Here is a 6,000-nt window from a genome sequence, read left to right as displayed (position 1 = left end):
GACTGCACTGACTATAAGATGAACACCTCCTGACAGACTGCACTGACTATAAGATGAACGCCTCCTGACGCACTACACAGACCGTAATGGGATCTGGTTTCCAATAGAAAACCAAACTTTATGAGGTAATCTCTTCACCAGCGCCATCTCTAGCAATTCATTTGCATAGACAAATAGCAGTGGTTCTCTTGATTCAAACACTGGTTCTCTTTTGTTGATCAAAGGCTCAGTTCCTGAGTTATGATACTTTTTGTTAATATGCAATTTTTGGTGCAATGAGGGCGTCATCCTCTTGTTGCACCCAAGCTCCACTCCTTTCTGTGGCCAGCCCCTCCCTCGCTACTTCGCCACTGCCTGGCGCTTTCAGTCAAGGCAGCCAGGCAGGTGCTGCCCACAGAAAGGAGTGGCGCTTGGGTGCAACAAGAGCAAGGATGACACCCTCATTGCACCAAAGGCCTAATTTGCATGTTAAGAAAATGTATCCTAACTTGGGAACGGAGCATTGGATGAAAAAAACAAAACAGAGTTTGAGGTGAACCACAGCTACTTGTCTATGCAAACAGTTTGATAGGGAGGTCACTGGAGACATATTCGCTTTTAAGGGGTATTCTAGTAGGCACAAGTTATCCCCTAGGCACAGTAAGGGGTATTCTAGTAGGCACAAGTTAGGGGATAACTATCAGATAGGGTGGGGTCCTACCTGCACCCCTGCAGGCCCTTTGCACAGCCGCTCCATTCGTTTCTATGGGAGTTCCGGAGTTAGCCGAGTACATTGCTTTCGCTAGGAGATAACTTGTACCTACCGGAATACCCCTTTAACCTGACAAGAAAACGCAGCTTCTGATGGATTACGAGCTGCAGTAATGGCGCCTATCACTACAGAGGAAGATCTGATACATTTCTTACAGATGGAGAAGGTTTCTGTCAGGACAGACATTTCTTTCACTGACTGTGGCCATAAACCATCATCTTCCATTAGGTTTTACAGAAAAAAAACAGTGAGACAAACCAGAGCAAACTGGGCACTGATGTGCTATATTTTCTCTGAACAGCAGGTGTCGCTAGAACACAGCCAGCAGCACAGATACAAATGTATCCAGTCAGGTGTTGCTATGACAACAGAATGTTGTAGATTGCGGATCAGGCGGCTGTTGCAAGGACTTGTAAGATCCAGGAACAGTTTTCCTCATTTGCTGAGTACAGGTGGGTGACTGGACATTATTATATTTACAACCCAAGAGCTGACACTCAGGGGAATGAGGTCTGTCCTGGGCAGTGTGTACAGCTCTGATCACAGTATCACTCAGGAGAAGGTCTCAGTAAGGCCTCTCCTGTCTTTCTTTAATGTATATATTCTAAATTAAGGCCGGTTTCGAGGGTGGCAAACTAGGCAGTTGCCCAGGGTCCTGTTTGCTGGAGGACCACTGAGAATAAGAACCCCATGTAAAAAGTAAAACCACCCAGTATTATTTAAGCTGTGTATGGCGGTATTATTTGGAGTTTTAACTATAATGTTTTGTAGGGATAATATGGCAAGGAAGGTGATACTTCATTTTTATGTTGGCTCACGACACCTATTTCTATAGTTTTTGGATTAGGAATCTGTTTGTGTTTCTCATGTTTGTAGATAGGTTTGATAGTTTATGTAGTAAATTGTGTTTTTAGAGCATTAGAGAAACCTTGAATTAGGGGACAGTCTGTGGCTGATAGGACCTGGAAAATCTGTGTCATTGGGGACACATGGCTAGCACTACTGGCTAGGAAGATGGATCTATGAAAAGTCCTTTATCGAGGTGTTTTGTGCTGCTAAAGAGAGTGAAAATGTGCTGCAAAGTGAGGGCTCAAAGATGTCTGGGCAACAAATACAAATGCAAAAAAATGTTAATACCCTGTTGTTTATGCTGTTTGTCAGGGTATGATGATATTACACTGCATCTGCATTCTACACTTATATAAGATCTGTAAACATGCACTCAGTGACTATGTGGTGGTAATATTTATCATAGTATACAGTTATATTTCAGTCCCTTCAAAAATATAAATAAAATAAAAATATAAATATATATCACAACTATAATAGTGCCCTCTATGTACTAAAAAATAAGTAATATAATACTACTCCTGTGTACAGGAATATAACCACTATAATATTGTTCCTATGTACAAGACTATAACTACTACAATACTGCCTCCTATGTACAAGAATATAACTACTATAATACTGCTCCTATGTACAAGAATATAACTACTATAATACTGCTCCTATGTACAAGAATATAACTACTATAATACTGCTCCTATGTACAAGAATATAACTACTATAATACTGCTCCTATGTACAAGAATATAACTACTATAATACTGCTCCTATGTACAAGAATATAACTACTATAATACTGCTCCTATGTACAAGAATATAACTACTATAATACTGCCTCCTATGTACAAGAATATAACTACTATAATACTGCTCCTATGTACAAGAATATAACTACTATAATACTGCTCCTATGTACAAGAATATAAGTACTATAACACTGCTCCTATGTACAAGAATATAACTACTATAATACTGCTCCTATGTACAAGAATATAACTACTATAATACTGCTCCTATGTACAAGAATGTAACTACTATAATGCTGCCTCCTATGTACAAGAATATAACTACTATAATACTGCTCCTATGTACAAGAATATAACTACTATAATACTGCTCCTATGTACAAGAATATAACTACTATAATACTGCTCCTATGTACAAGAATATAACTACTAATATTCTTGTACATAGGAGGCAGTATTATAGTAGTTATATTCTTGTACATAGGAGCAGTATTATAGTAGTTATATTCTTGTACATAGGAGCAGTATTATAGTAGTTATATTCTTGTACATAGGAGCAGTATTATAGTAGTTATATTCTTGTACATAGGAGGCAGTATTATAGTAGTTATATTCTTGTACATAGGAGGCAGTATTAAACTACTATAATACTGCTCCTATGTACAAGAATATAACTACTATAATACTGCTCCTATGTACAAGAATATAAGTACTATAACACTGCTCCTATGTACAAGAATATAACTACTATAATACTGCTCCTATGTACAAGAATATAACTACTATAATACTGCTCCTATGTACAAGAATGTAACTACTATAATGCTGCCTCCTATGTACAAGAATATAACTACTATAATACTGCTTCTATGTACAAGAATATAACTACTATAATACTACCTCCTATGTACAGGAATATAACTACTATAATACTGCCTGCTATGTACAAGAATATAATTACTATACTACTGCTCCTATGTACAAGAATATAACTACTATAATACTGCTCCTATGTACAAGAATATAACTACTATAATACTGCTCCTATGTACAAGAATATAACTACTATAATACTGCCTCCTATGTACAAGAATATAACTACTATAATACTGCCTCCTATGTACAAGAATATAACTACTATAATACTGCTCCTATGTACAAGAATATAACTACTATAATACTGCTCCTATGTACAAGAATATAACTACTATAATACTGCTCCTATGTACAAGAATATAACTACTATAATACTGCTCCTATGTACAGGAATATAACTACTATAATACTGCTCCTATGTACAAGAATATAACTACTATAATACTGCCTCCTATGTACAAGAATATAACTACTATAATCCTGCCTCCTATGTACAAGAATATAACTACTATAATAGTGCTCCTATGTACAAGAATATAACTACTATTATACTGCTCCTATGTACAAGAATATAACTACTATTATACTGCTCCTATGTACAAGAATATAACTACTATAATACTGCTCCTATGTACAAGAATATAACTACTATAATACTGCTCCTATGTACAAGAATATAACTACTATAATACTGCTCCTATGTACAAGAATATAACTACTATAATACTGCTCCTATGTACAAGAATATAACTACTATAATCCTGCCTCCTATGTACAAGAATATAACTACTATAATCCTGCCTCCTATGTACAAGAATATAACTACTATAATACTGCCTTCTATGTACAAGAATATAACTACTATAATACTGCTCCTATGTACAAGAATATAACTACTATAATACTGCTCCTATGTACAAGAATATAACTACTATAATACTGCTCCTATGTACAAGAATATAACTACTGGGGCGGAGCTTGAGCTCCTCCAGCATTCCGGCTCATTTGCCCTATTTAAGCTCATAAATTGCCTTATTATGGGGAAACCTGGCAAAGACAAGGTTAGAGGAAGTGCAGAGACGACTCCGCGACATACCAAGCAGCCAGAGATGGAGAAATATCTCCGGAAAACACTGAGGCTTGTGGCGCAGAAAGGCCCTAATATGGCGGAATCTGCTGCTCATGACTCTGATATAGGAGACCTCTCCGATGCATGCAGCGGCTCCGATGTTTCAGACAGGAGACCCAGAGATCCCCCTATTTCAGAGAGGACTCTCCGACGTGTCCTGGAGTCTGCTCTCTCGCCTATTAAACAAGATCTATCTGATATAAAAGATGACCTGAGACATCTGGGTCAGAGAGTGGTTGCATTAGAAGCAGCACAAGAATCAATTATGGCCTATGAAGGGAAAGCATCGGAGGTGCTGGCGACTCACAAGACCTTACTGAATGAGGCTTTTTTAAAGCTTGAAGATCAAGAAAACCGTAGTCGCAGGCGCAACATACGTATCCGCGGCCTACCTGAATCGATTGCGGCTGAGGCCTTACCGACAGTGACGCGCAAAATTTTCACCATGTTGCTGGATCCTGACAGAGCGGCAGGATTTGTGGTGGAACGGATACACAGGGCGCTGCGCCCCAGGCCTAAACCACAGGAACCTCCACGCGACGTCTTCTGCGGCCTGTTAAGTTACGTGGACACTGCGGCCCTCCTGAAGAAACAGAGAGAGATGGAGGTACTGGAGTATGAAGGCACACCATTTCAGATGTACCAAGATCTGGCGCCATCCACCTTGGCGAAGCGGCGCTTGCTGAAGCCCCTCCTGGATGTCCTGAGGAACACATCCACGCCATTTCGGTGGCTATATCCATTCGGGCTCGCTGTCTCCAGAAACGGTAAATTGCTTACCATACGATCTCCTGCGGATCTCGCTTCGGTTTGGAACTCACTGGATGTCCCCCCTGTGGATATCCCCTCATGGTTGCCGGCCGATCAAGATGGCCCCCTACCTGTTCCACCGCGGGTCTCGGCATGGCAAAAGGCCTCATCAGGTAGGCCGGAGCGCCCGGGAAAAGGCAAGATGGAGAGAGCTCCCACCTGATTTATGGGACTTATGTTATTTTCAGCTAAGTTTGTAGGCTCCTGTTGCCGCTACCCTCTATAAGTTGGAGATACCTGTTTTTTCAGCCTTCAGTTTATAGTTTTGCTAAAGGCAGATCTGGCTTCTTTTCCTGTTTGTTTTGGGGCCTGTCTGATCTTTACATGCTCACTATTTGAAATATGGCGTCACAACAGAAGTGTAACGCTTCTTTATCCTTTGCTGGACATTATCTCTGAACTGAGAGCTTGGTTCCCCACCTGAAGGGTAATGACCGGTCGGATACCGGAGCTGGTCGTATTTTTTTGTTGTTGGTCTTTTTTGTTATAGACCCTAAGGTGCTTTACTTGCCCCCTCACCAGCCCAACCCTGTCTTGGATGGTGATAGGTGAAGCACTCATTTTTCAAATGAATACTATGACTGAACTGGGTTATTGCCAGTTTAACCTGTTAATTGTTTCTTTCCTTACTTTATTTTTTGTGTTTCCCTTCCCCCTTTTTCCTTATTTTCCCCACTCTGCTCATATATACTATATGCTTTTTAGCATTCTCATGGGTACATCATGCCACTTCTCCCTTGAACATATATTAATATGTCTTCAATTGTGGTCGCCTCGCTAAATGCACATGGGCTGAACGAGCCATGCAAAAGGTCTCAAATCATCTCTCTTCTCCTGAG

At 39.9% G+C, this 6,000-nt stretch overlaps 1 protein-coding gene across 1 annotated transcript in view; it reads left to right on the top strand.

Annotated features, from left to right (window-relative positions):
- Positions 1-1,143: 1,143 nt before the first annotated feature.
- CCDC83 (coiled-coil domain containing 83) overlaps positions 1,144-6,000 on the top strand; it is a 63,667-nt gene continuing 58,810 nt past the window's right edge. The window contains exon 1 of the mRNA XM_040426388.1: positions 1,144-1,203. The gene's annotated coding sequence lies outside the window, so the exon portion shown is untranslated. The remainder of the gene's footprint in view (positions 1,204-6,000) is intronic.

Source organism: Bufo bufo, chromosome 3 (assembly GCF_905171765.1).
Source record: "Bufo bufo chromosome 3, aBufBuf1.1, whole genome shotgun sequence".
NCBI classification, from domain to species: Eukaryota; Metazoa; Chordata; class Amphibia; order Anura; family Bufonidae; genus Bufo; species Bufo bufo.
This window is presented reverse-complemented; position numbering and strand designations above follow the sequence as displayed.